At 31.2% G+C, this 14,396-nt stretch overlaps 1 pseudogene; it reads left to right on the top strand.

Moving 5' to 3' along the window:
* The first annotated feature begins 11,898 nt into the window (after positions 1–11,898).
* LOC149554044 (putative 12-oxophytodienoate reductase 11 pseudogene) lies at positions 11,899–12,911 on the top strand (annotated as a pseudogene).
* The last annotated feature ends 1,485 nt before the right edge of the window (positions 12,912–14,396 follow it).

The following is a 14,396-nucleotide window of genomic DNA, read 5'->3' as shown; positions in this document are numbered from 1 at the left end:
CTATCCCCTACAGCAGAAAGTGGTCAATGTTCTTCTATGATTTGTCAACAACTTCCTTATCACAGTAGCTAACTATAACTAAGAAGATATTGCAAACAAGTAATGACCATCAAATTTAGTTTTTTGTTACATAAAAAGGCAAATTGATTGTTTGATTTTATGTGTTCAGCAACTATATGAATCATCAACTTGCAACTAAAATTTAGTGAGCAATGTCTTGTCCATTGTTATATAGAGTCAAAATCAGCAACTCCGACCTATTTAATCAACTTGTAATTAAATCCTGTCAATAGTGAGCTCTAAATTCCATTCTTATCATATCCTTCTCATAAACCCTAAACTCTATCATTTATAGAAAGTAATTACTTAATTCTTTGAATTAATAGCAAGCAATCAGTAAACGGTACATAATTCATCCAAATTGAATAAGACTAAAAGAAACTTGTTCATTTCAATCTCAAGATCGCAAATATCCAAGGAAGGAGACAAAACTCAAAGACACATATATGTAGGTTTTCCTCTTCTGTATTGATTTCCCTTTGAAAATGAATACAATACTGACAAAACTCAAAGTACAACTCATAACTTAACAATTGATACTTGGTATTTATTGTATTCTCAAGTATACAAAACTGATTACATTCATATAATTACAAAAACTTGGACGAACTATAAAAAGGCATAAAACATGAAAATTCTACAAACTATCGACCTCTTACTCCACATCTTGGGAATCCTTATACAAAGGATTGCAACAAGCTTCAGATGGGAAAGCAATTGTCAAAACTTATTTAGTCAAAAGATAGGAGGCAAAACCTCTTGAAAGATTTCATTAATTCATTCCTTGGTAGTTGGAAAGTAGGTAGGAAAGTGGGTGCAAAAAGTAGATGACATTATGGTAGAAGTCTTTACTTTAATTATTTTGTCCTCTTCCGTCTCCTTCTGTCTTCTCATAGCATTCCTTTTGTTGGTTTTGTCTAATCATCTTCTTGGGATGGTAGAACCTTAATATCCACTATTACTTCCCATATAGCCACATCTATGTCTATCTCAAGCCAGATAACATCCTTAACTTCATTCGATTCTTCTATGCATTTATTCCTCTTAGAATCAGTAATAGCCTTTATTTCTCCAAGGACTTTTCCTGTATATGATTCTATTCTAAAAATAAAATCAATCAAATCATAGACATCATTTACATATGTTGCCTTGTTGCAATAGGCTACAAACCTTAGATGTCTCAAAATATCTTCAAAATAAGAAGATCATTATTGCCATTCCTTGAAAGCTCCATTATTGTCTAAAATAGCAAGAATGAAATTTGGGATCCCCACAGCAATTGCCTTCATTTTCCCTTGGATCAATTAAATCTTTCCTGTGAAGAATCCATGTAGCTCCCTTGCCTTGTTTAACATTTTTCTAGTATTAATGATTACCACCTTGGGTAATTCCTTTTTCTGGGGAAGCAGAGGGACCAGATTATCAAAAAAAATGGGCACAAGGAGATAAAAGGTCTACTGCCTTTGAGCACTTGTATTTAGCTCCTTGCAAGCTAATGTAGTTGTTGTGCACAATTTGTGAAACAACTTGTAAGGCACTAATTTTGTGCATAAGGAAATTATGTATTGTCTTAATTTCCACTTCCTTAGCACCATCTCACTCGTCAATATCCATATTTGGGCTTTTGCCACAACTACAATGTTAGCTTGAGTCTGAGCTTCACGGTCCTTCACCTTAGTAACTGGTCTAGCCACAACCCTTAGGTTCCTTATCTCATCTTCCATGTCATCTATCTTCTTCTCCAGGACAATAAATCCTCTTAAACTCTTCTTTGTATTTTTGTCTAGCATCAATGGATATGCTATAAGTTGTGTACAATTATTCTTGCAATGTATCCATCTTGCTCTTCCCCATCAATGATGTTGTATTCACTAGATTGTGGATTTGGTCACTAGATATAGTGGAGACATTCCAAAAAATTACTTTTTCCTGGGGGGACTCCTTTATATCTATGAGAGTTGGTTTATTATCATCTGGAGCCATGCTCCATATTACCATTGTCTTACTGTCTATGTTAAAACCAGCCCCTTGCAACTCACCAAAGATGTTAGTCTCTTCAAAAGAGACTGATTTTTCTTGTTTTCTGATCTGGTCTAACATAAAAGAGGAACTAAGTTCCCAACCAAGAAAAAGCAACATTTCACTTCTCATTACTAATGCTCTTGCTTCCTCAACTATGAGATTCTCATTGTTTAGATCATACTCCTACAACCTTTGCACGAATTCTACAATTCTCTCAAGTAAATCCCTAGGTTGCAATTGTAAGGTGAGTTCATTCTGTTTTATCTTATAAATAAATGACTTGGATTCATCAAAATTTACAAATTGGTCATCCTTTATGATATTCTTAGCCTAAATTATTCTTTCATCCAACATCTGAATCTGCAATTCAATTCTATTGGAGATCTTTTCATGCTCACCTGCTTGTTTGATTAGAAAATTGTGTCTAACTGTATCAAATATTTTAATCTTTGAGGCATAATTTGTAATGCCTTTCCTCTGACTTTGTCAAGGATCTAAATAATCTATTGCTTCTTTTTTCCTTTAGCCCACAAAGACCTTTCTAATTGATCATCCTCAACTTCTATAGTTATAACATCCTCCTGCTAAGGAGATTGAGGTTCTGTTCTATCTCTAAGCTCTGTAGGCACTTGTGTCATCAATTCATCAAAATTGTCTAGACACCTATTCTACCTATCAAGACATGGTGCATCATGGTGAAAACCCTTGAAAGATGTGTTTGTTGCCCTCATGGATTCCTCTATCTTCATTATCTTTCACCATTTCTGAGTTTTATCTCTATGTACATCTGTTTGCAAATAGTTCATGATGCAATCTTCCTCCCAAATTGGCTTGCTGCCAAGGAGAGTGTACTTCCTCATCTGTTTAAGATCATTCCTTGCCAAATCATTTGGATCATAGTTTCTAGTCGAGGCAAAGGGAAGTTTGAATTTAGATAGACATTGATCTATCTCTTCTATGGCATCCTTCCCTGTCATAAAATCTCCTATCTTTGTGTTTCTGGCTACAAAAGAGTCTTTCCTAACAGCAAGGCCTAAATACTCTCTATTCATAATTTATTAATTTCCAAAAAAATGCTAACTAGTCTAATCTTTCAAGGACATGTCTAGGTAGTACATGGGGAGGCTGAGGACATCCAAATACTCTTATAATTGAATTTTTTTCAAATAGAAACAAACTAGCCCAATCATGGCTAAGTACATTATCCTCATTTGGGCAAGCAAATGGTCTAATTACCATTCTTACTCCCCTGGGTATTCTCTCATTTATATCCATTAGCATATTCATGATTGGAAATACAAAATCATTATAGAAAGTAATAGTACTAGCATAGGGATAAAACCTTTGCCAGAAGCGAGTCCACAATTGCACATGTAGGGTTTCTCCATTCTCCTTAGTAGCCTCAATAAAATCTAGACTAACATACCCTATATTCTTGAAAAAGATAATGTGCAACAATAGTGAATAATGGAAAAACCTAAAGTTTCCCATGTCTTCCTTCTGAGTTGCCTCAATTTCTTCATGCATCCTATCAATGATGTATTCCACAAAGTCATAACAGAAATTGTGATTTGGATCCTGGATATCCAATGCCATGATATATTCATAACCCAAGGCATTCATGGTGCCATCAACTCCCAATACCTTTCTAATTGCGTAGATGGTGTATTTGAAATATTTGTAGAAGAATTCCAAAGGCATTAGTTCCCCTACCTTCTTAAGCAACTTCCCCTTTTCCTTCTTTGATTTGGTAATGTGCGTCCTCATGACAGTTCTAGTGTAGAAACACTTTGAACTTTTGAAGGTCTCATTCATTTTCTCTTTCTCAATTTTCTTTATGAGAGGTCCTCCTAGGTCAAAGGCTTCAACAAAGGTTTCCTATCCAATCTGCATAGGATACTCATATCCTTTCTGTGTAAGGCCTTGGTTGTTGGGTTGTAAGATTTGATTAGTGCCTTCACCAAATCAACATCAACTATCACCTCTAGTACTATCAATTTTGCCATATTTCTGATCCATGGGTTGGAAATTGGTGATTTGGCATACCTATTATAATAAAAATACTAGAATAACTCATTCCTGTTGGCTTCAGGCACAATGGTGTCCCTATAGAAGGATTACACATCTTTGAAGACACGAGCATTCAAAGTTTGAGCATGAGAAGACCATGGGAGAATATACACCCACTCCTTTGCATACAAAGTTGCCAATTCTAGCTTTGCCTGCTCTGTGGCCTATGAAGATTCTTCCATATCAACCTAAGCTATCATCTTTCCCTCTTTCTGCGCCATACTATTTTGCAACTGAAGATTTTGGAATAATCTCTGTCAATACTAGTTTTGAGGATATTGAAAATTTCTGTAAATTCTTGGCACTCAAACTCTTGTCTCTGAACTTATGCAAAATAATGTAACTTAGGAATTCATTATATCAACCTATTAATGGAGACAAAAGCAACAAAGGGGTATTTATGTCTCTTAATGTCAACATGTGCAAGAAATCTCAAAAATTGCAAAAGTGCAGAGCGATGACATGTACAACCAACTTTTTAATTCTTTTATGCACCCTTTGACAAGACGTAACCTTTAAAGTCACAAGGAGGCTTCTAACAATCATTTCTCATTTAACAATTCTTCCTCGCAACCCTATGACCACAACATTTCACTTCTTTCTACCACTTTGTGGTCTATCCTCTATTGTTGGCAATTAATCGTGCAACCAAGCGATCACAGGTTCTAACCATTTACTTAACTTCAATCGCGTGGTCACTGCCTCGTGCTAACATTGAAACTTAACATTAATGACCCTATGATCACCTTTACTTCATAAAGTCACGGCCTCGCACATGGTTACATGTTTAAAGCCTTTGCTTTTATGACCAAGTGACCATCACATTCAACTTTGAATTCAATTGCATTGCATGGTCACGGTCAAATTTCCATTTATATTCACTAACTATGCGACCAAGTGATCAAGCCTTTATAACCATCCTTGTCGGGTCACAACTTACTTCTCTTACCAGTTAGCTAACATTGCGATTGGGCAATTTAGCATCTCTTTAACCCTTTCACCTGGCCACAATTAAAAAACTTAATTATTTACCTTACCTTGCAACCATGTGAACAAAAACAATCCTTTTGAAAGTAGCCCATTACCATGTGTCATACTGTCGTTACATCGCTATGAGTGAAAACATTGCAACTCTAGATAGCGAGATAAAGACATCCATTGATTTCAATCTTGATCTACAGTGGAAACGTTTTCTTTAAAAACTTTAGCTTAGTCAAGTCCACGTAACAACTGTCACCCTGTCACTATCTCACTAAGATTAAAACACCTCCAGATTCTTATAATGACAAAGCGATAACCCTTGGTTAACTTCAATCTGATGGTCCTAGAAAAGTTCAGCTTGCTATTTATGCCAGTACCCTTGACCAATTATAAACTACCTTTATGCCACATCGCTTTGACACTGAATTGCCACATCACCAAGATCAATTCACATGGTGACATGTCGCACCTTCGTAACCTTAACCCATGGTTTCGATCTAACTCTGACGATCATGAGATCCATAGCAATTTGCCATTTTGTGATTCAAACACAAGATTAGACTAAACCTCATGCAAACCCATGATTGAAGATTGTTTACAAGCTCTTAAGCATCATCACACAGTCGCGACCAAAATTAGACATAACATATTACTAAGGCAACTGTAAGATCAAAGCCATCTCAATTGATTCGCTCGGTCACGGTCAGGGAAAAACTTAATTGCCAATTTGCTATGACAAAGCAATCAAAGGAAAAAACTTGCTTCACCAGGTCACGCCATTTGTTGTTGTGGTTTGATAGAGGGCTTTGACCTTACGACTAACCATATTTGTTAGTCACACACTTAAGACACATGAGCCTTCATTAGAAACAAGAAGGTTAACATAAAGCACCAATTTCTTGAGGTATTTGAAAGTCTAAAATTTGAAAAGTGCAAGCCTAAAAACAAGGGTTTGCTTCGGGTAAGGCATTTTGATGAAAGTCTCAGAGAAACCTTAGGTGCCTGGCATAGATAATAAATTTCAAAATGAGGGTTTCGCCAGGAGATGAAGACATATTGTAATTAATCCAAACTGCTCAATAATTTAGAACAATTTAACAGCACAATTTGGATAAAAAGCCCATTGACACTAGTAGAATTTTGGCAAATAAAAGACCACGTGACCAAATCTTTTATTCACGTGACTAAAATTGATCAAATTCTTGTAATGTTTTGTAATTTATGAGTATAAGTGACTAAAAAAATGACTAATATGGTTGTTTGGTAAAATCATAGGGTTAGACAGAGATAAGTGACTAAATAAATGATCAAATCAACAACTAAATAATTGTTCAATAATAATCAATCACCAAAACAAATGACTAAATTAATAATTAATGTTTTTTTCATCATATCAATACAGTCTTTAACTTTTTTTATAAACTTAATTAATTACTGATGGATTTTTTGTCCTATCAATACATCATTATCAATTAATTTTCTTGAATATCCTCTCAATTGATATTGAACTAGAAACAAATTCAAAATCACCCCAATCAACACTCAAAATCTTTCTATGAACTCCTCAAAAAATAAAAATATAAAAACCCTTTATACACTCAAAAGAAAAATCCAAGTCTATCTCCTCAAACGAAAAAGACTTATTATCAATTACTTGTATTTTATCACCTCAACATATAATTGCTATTATACTCATTAATCTATATAACGTGTTTTATGAGTTGTACTTTACATATATATTGAACCTATATGATTTCACAATGAGAATGAATGACTGAACAAACGTCACTTTATAATTAGCACTTATCATTGAATCTAGGCATCGATGCTCACATAGCCAACGAAGTAGTACAAATTTCTAGGATGTCAATACCCATTGCAAAACTACTCCATTAACACATTGTTATAAAATCCTAGATTATTATTAATCATTTTAAATGTAAAACTAAAACTATTTCAATTTTCTTAAACTTAAAAATGAAAAACAAGATAAATTAACATTTGTAATTATTAATTGATAAAAAATAAAATGCTTTTATTTACTTATTAGACATCTTCGCCTAATCAAAACCCTAAAATTGATAGATTGGCAAAAAAATCCTATTTTATTTTTACAACTTTTATTGTTAGTCGTTTGCCATGGAGACCTAGGGATTTGGATTTTTCAAAGACACAAGATACTTTCTTGGATGTTCTTCATGAATTTGGTTACTAATCTATTACATAGACAAAAAGCTCCATCTTTATATAAGTATGTTTAATATAGTGCCCCAATCTATTGTTGATATAAACAATGAAAAAAACTCTTTCACTTTCCTATGCAAATTTTGTATCTTTTCTTAGAGTTTTATATACATGCGCTTAATTTTCGAATTAATACTATGTCATTTCTACTATGTAGTTTTTATTTTACATAATATATTACATTATTTAAATAAATTTACTATTGATTAATAACAAATATATAATATCATTGTTGTTTTTTCATGTACTATAAGTAACTTTGCCATTAATTTTTGTTTAAGTTTTGACAAGTGATTAAATTATTTTTTGATGCATGTTGAAAAAAATTTAACATAGATTCTTTGGTAACCAAGATGCTATGTAAGAAACTTGAACTCAATTACTTTTTTGGGTATACACAAGTTTCCTCTTGTAGGAGTGTCCTTACAAAAATGATCTTGACGAAGCCAAAAGGATTCATGCCCACATTATTCAATCTGGATTTGAATTCTAAGGAAATTTGGAGGGTGTACGCTGCACATTGAATGAAAGGGGAAAAAGAAACGTTGTGTTATGGAATGTGACGATTGTTAACAAGAGACACAATGCGTCATAGTTCCTGCCTAACGCATAATGGTTGTAGACGAGTGAATCTAAATTAACATTGTGAATGCATTAATTTTTTTCTAGAAATGCACTTGTGATCTGATAGGATTGCTCATATTTTGTTGTTAAATTCTCATCCTAGAAATGCATTTTTGATTTGATAGGATGACTGATATTTTGTTGTTAAGTTATCATCCTAGAAATGCGCTTATGATTTGATAGGATGACTCATATTTTTAATCACTAGCGCTGGACAAAAACTAGGATACGGATATAGATAGAGATAAATAGCAGTATATAACAGTAACAAAATAAACATATATGCACAGGAAAAAAAAGGATAGATAATATAGAGGAGGAAGAGGAAGAGAGATAAAATAGTAAGATAGAGTGATACCAACATAACCTCTATGTGTGTGAGAGAGAGAATTAAATATAATTGTTTATCTTAATAAAACAAATAGTCAAAATAAAATCATGGTTATAATAAAAAATTAAAATATATTATATTTTAATTAATGAAATTAAGAATTTAATTTTTATTATAAAACTCACGTTTCTATAAGAAAAATGAAATGTATTGAAGTATAAAAGTATTTTATAAGTAAAACTAATTGTTTAATTTTACACAATTAGAGAAGGTTTACTATTTAATGTTTTGTATTTCCAAAATTTTCATAAAATTAAGTAATTTTTAATTATGATATGATATCTATATAATTTAATATGTACATTTGTAAATAATAAATAGATTTAATACATATAAATTTGATGTTGATGAATAAATATAATGTAATAAATAAGAAATAAAATATAACTATTTAATTTTAATACATAGTTTATAAAAACTTAATAATAATTTATATATATTTTAGAATTGAATTTTTTTTTTGTAGCTATTTCTTAAGTTTTTTTTTTTTTTATATAAAATATAATTATATAAATTTGATGTTGATGAATAAATAAGAAATAAAATATAAATATTTAATTTTAATAAATAGTTTATAAAAATCTAATAATAATTTATATATATTTTAGAATTGAATTTTCTATTTTGTGGTTATTTCTTAAGTATGTTTTTTGATATAAAATATAATTATTAATTTGATATTAAAATATATATTTAAGTTTTAAATGTATTTAAACTAAATGATAAATTGTTAAAATAAAAATTAATAATAATAATAAATGATATAATTTATAAATTGTAACACTTATCAATTATACATATTACAAACACTGTTATAAAATATAATTAAAAAACAATATTATTTAATTTATTTTTATAAAAGTAAGATAATAATAATAATTTAACTACTTTTATTAAAAAAGCAAAGTTTTAACAAAATTAGAAATTCAAATACAAAGATATAACATATTGAAATTATATTAAAAAGACACACACACACACACACACACACACATATATATATATATAGAAGAGTATAATTTGAACTTATACATTACATGAAGTTTTAGGAACAAGTTATATCAAATATCAATGTAAAATTAATATAATAATAAATATATTTAAAATAAGAAATTAAAAATATTTAATAGATTGTGATAGTTAATATTGATTAGACATGTTGTGTGAGGTGGAAAATAAAATGATTGAAAAAATAAAATCTTATCAACTTGTCACAAATGTGGAAAAGATAAAGTTGTAATTAATACATTCATTAATGCAAGATGAAGTTGTTAGAAAATATTTGTATTTTTTGTTGAAGAAAATTAATTTTGTCCCCCACCAAAAATAGTATGGACTAATAGAATATATGAAAAATGTGATTTATAAAATAATGAAAAATTAGAAAAAGAAATAAACATTTAAAATCTCATATAATCTTTTAAATTCTTTGTTTTGATTGGTTAGTGTTAATGTCATATTTGCATTGACATGAATGCATAATATTCCTGCCTTGGCAGGAACTAATAATTTTATAAAATGAAAACGATGGGATTCAAGCCTGATCATTTTCCTTTTGTGATCGTTCTCCCAGCCTCTGCTAACTTTGGAGATCTCAAAGTAGGCAAGGAACTCTACCATGACATTAAAGATGGTTTCAATTTGATACCTTCGAAGGAAAATCCATTGTCAACGTGTATGCAAAATGTGGGAATTTAAAGGATGCATGGGATGTATTTGACAAAATGACTAACCCAGATTTGGTTTCGTGGAATACCATGGTTTTGGGGTATGCACAGAGTGGCCATATGGACGATCCATTGAAACTCTACGAGGAAATGCCTCAACAAAATGTGAAATCTTGGATGTCAATGATATCGGAATTTGATAGTCATGGTTACAAAAAGAAGCCTCCGATAATATTTTACTTAATGAATCAAATATGTACAGAAAGTGATTATTTTACCATTTCTAGGGTTCTTTCCGCACGTGCCAACTTTTCAGATATGAAGAAAGATGAGCAGATTCACAATGATATCAATAGAATGGATACAAAGTCAATGTCTTTGCGGGAAATGCTCTTTTAGACATGTATACAAAATATGGATGCATAAAGTTTGCACGCAACGTGTTTGACAAAATACTTCAATAATATCTTGTGTCATGGAATGCAATAATTTTTGGGTACACCATGCAATGACTATGGTAAAGAGTTTCTACAACTCTTTGAAGAAATTCAACATTTTGGGATCATGCCACCTAGATTTGTCACAAGACTATTAAAAAAAGACCTGTAGAAGCTAACATTTCTCGATGGGGAGCTTTGCTTAGAGTCTATAGAATTCATAGAAATATCAAAATGGGAGAACATGTAGGAAGACAAACTTTTAAGATGAACCCTAAGATAGTTACTCCTTAAAAAATATCTTCAATAATTTAAATGGCTCCTCCTTATATAATGTTCGCTCAACATTGTGAGTGAGGTACATTATTTTAATTTCACACATATGGTCTTACTAAGTTCTTGATCTAATTTCCTTGAGTCAACTTTGACCATTACTTGCAGTGGGCACTCAACAATGAGGGTGGATATACCGTTGGTAGTGGTGTTGGAAGATCTCATTGATAAAAAGGTTTCTTCCATTGGTATGTATCTTTTATCTAAAATGGTATTTTCACTAACAAGTGGTCTTAATAGGTAATCCAACTAGCATAACTCTCCATTTTTTATGCTTAAAATCTTTTTAAATTATATTACTTGAAGAGGGTGTTGTTCTACAATGTAAAAGTTTTGTCTAAACTGATACATTACAACGAGGAGTCATATGGACCTAAACTTTAGATTCCAGTAGATATATTTACGTCGAGAGGCGTTCTATACAATGGCAGCACAAATGCCCAGCACGGGAATATGCCAAGATTCTTTGTCAATAAAAAAGATTTGGGAGCAGTTACAAACTTCCAAATTAAATATTAAAAAAGAATTCCCGAAATAATAGCTGGCCGAAATAATAAGAAGTCAAATGGAGGCCGAAATAATAGGCCCAAAAAAGTAGGGCCCGAAAAAATAGGACCCGAAAAAATAGGGCCCGAAAAAATAGGGGTGAAATAATTTTGTATGCACATTCATGCTTATTTTTTGCGGGGAGTGGGGGAATTTGAAACAAATTCGTGGAATGTGAAGAGACATCTGTTGGGGGATATGAGGAGCCTCTCAAAAGTTATAAAACCAAGGCTCCTCATTTCATTTTCATTTTATGTTTTTGCAGGAAGGAAGAGGTGGAGGTTATTGGAGGATTAGATTGGAGTTTTTGAATAGGAGTAAATTGAAGTTTTGGAGTAACATTTTTGTAGGTGAGATTTCTATTTTTTATTTACATTTTCATTTAGAATTAGATGTAGATGTAAATTGAAATTCAAAATTAGTTATAATATTCTACTTTGATTTAGATTTCAATTTTAATTAATTTCAATTTGGTTGGCTCTCCTCCACAACAAACAGTGTATTTTGTATTTAATGGGTGAATTGGAATGCAGATTATCAGCCTAATGGCCAATCTCCAGTTTTCTCCACAAGCAAACCAATCTCTGGAAAGATCCCTCTTCCGAACCGAAAGGATGTGGCAGATTTCTCTCCTCCCCGGCCTCTGAAAACAGAGGAAATTCTCAATATAGTTGCTGATTTTCGAAATGCTGCCAGGAATGCAATAGATGTAGGTATGTTTTTTTATTCTGATCTATCTTGGTTTGAAGAAGAGAATGTTCCTTTTGTTGACATAATCAGTCCTTTTACGAACAAGGTTTGACGGTGTTGAGATCCATGGGGCGCATGGGTACCTTGTGGACCAGTTCATGAAGGACAGCGTGAATGATCGAACAGATGGCTATGGCGGAACATTGGAGAATCGTTGCAGATTTGCACTTGAAGTTGTGGAAGCAGTGGTGGATGAAATCGGAGCAGAGCATGTGGGAATTTGGCTTTCTCCATTTTCGGATCATGCAGAAGCGTATGACTCAAATCTAGAGGCACTAGGACTTCACATGGCGGAGGCTCTGAATAAATATAAGATATTGTACGCTCATTTCTTTGAGCCCAGGATTGATAATTCGCAGACGACGATAGCGAGTGAAAAGAGCCTGATTCCCATAAGAACAACATTCAAGGGGACATTTTTGGCTACAGAGGGTTATGATCGGGATGATGGTAACGAAGCTATTTCCAGTGGCAAGGCAGATTTGATTGCTTATGGCCGACTGTTCTTGGCAAATTCGAATTTGCCGAAAAGATTTGAGGTGAATGCGCCCCTCAATAAATACCACAGAGAAACATTCTATACTTCTGATCCTGTTGTTGGATACATAGATTATCTATTCCTCGAATCTTGAGTGCTTTTGATATGTCCAATGTAATCATACCTTCTCTAGATATTTGCAAGCCAGAGTTCTCATTCAATTTTCAGACAATTTATCTTGTGTTAGAGATCAATCGATTTTCAATACCATGAAATATGATAAGTCAATATTGGCAAACTTTTTTAAAGAGGAAGATTCATTTGCATTGACCATTTTTGTCTTCTAAATTTAAATTTAAATTAGGGTTCATTGAAATATCCGAGAAAACATAGATGGTATATCTGAACTTTAAATATTGAATATAAAATTTATTATTAATTGTGATTCAAGGATGTATTTAAAGTACAAAAATACATGTCGTATTAGCCATTTTTACACCTTTGAACTGTATAGATGGGCTAAAAATATTGTAAGAACAAATAAATTGATAGGGTAAATTTTTAGAGAACTATCAATATGACAAATAAATTTATTATTAAACTGTCAAAATTTGTTATTAAACTCTCAATGTTTGTTATTGTTATAGGCAACTTAGTATTTTATTTAATATACATAAATGTACTTAGTATTTTATTTAATACACATAAATGTGATTTCATAATATGTATAATATATATATGTATGATAAATATATAATATTAATATGTTTCTTTTTCTTTTTTTCCCTTTATGTTTATATATGTTTCTATTTTGCATTTGATGATTGTATATTTATATTAATTTAGAAACTTGTTGAAATAGAATATAGTAAATTTAAAAATTTGTTTTTAGCAATTTACAATATTAGATATATATTTTTATATATAATTATATTATTTAAAAATCTCTTAAAGTAAATATATGAACTTAGAAACTTGCTTCTTTTATTTGAAACTTTTGTATAGATTACTAATTTATAATTATAAGTCCTTCATAGAGAATTTTACATAGATGACTAATTTATATAATAATTGTCTAAAATATAAAATATTTAAATTTAAAATGATCTATTAAATTATTTTTAAATTAAAAAAATTGACAATCAACTTTTTTTTTAAACGTAAAATGAAAGGTATGAAAAAAAATCTAGCCATCATAAAAAAAAATATGGAGCGGCCGTCAAATTCCAAGCCTGCTTAGGAGTGCCAAATTCACCAAGGTAGATGTAATCTAAGGTTTTGGCTATGGAGGGTCAAAATGCACCTGCATAACCAATTTGTGTGTATTTTTTAAGAAATTAAAATTTATAAAACTGTTATATGTAATTTTTAAATTAATTAATAAAAGTGCATTTTGGTCCTTGTATAGAGAGTGTTTGTAATCTAATAGGGAGAGATTCGAAGTTGATAATTGGCGTTAAAAAGTGTATATTGCAACAAGTGTTACATAACGACTTGTATTTGTGTAAGTTATAGTAGTTTAATTAGATATAAAATAGATATAAAAATCTAATAGTTGGGTTAAATTAATATAAAATAGATATAAAATTAAACCTAAGGGTTAAATTAAAATTGAAAACCTTAGGGCTAATATTAATATATCTATTTTATATCTATTTTATATCTAATATATATATTAATTTTAATTAGATATAAAAATCTAATAGTTTGCCTCAAGATCCTTGACCCATTTTAAGGGTTATAATTTAAGGTGATCCATTCCATGTGCAAGCCATCTTTTATACACACTTTCA

The sequence above is a fragment of the Cupressus sempervirens genome, chromosome 6 (genome assembly GCF_028749045.1).
Source record: "Cupressus sempervirens isolate cs-2001-9-10 chromosome 6, ASM2874904v1, whole genome shotgun sequence".
Classification (NCBI taxonomy): Eukaryota; Viridiplantae; Streptophyta; class Pinopsida; order Cupressales; family Cupressaceae; genus Cupressus; species Cupressus sempervirens.
The sequence above is the reverse complement of the archived record's forward strand: the minus strand, read 5'-3'. Positions and strand labels throughout refer to the sequence as shown.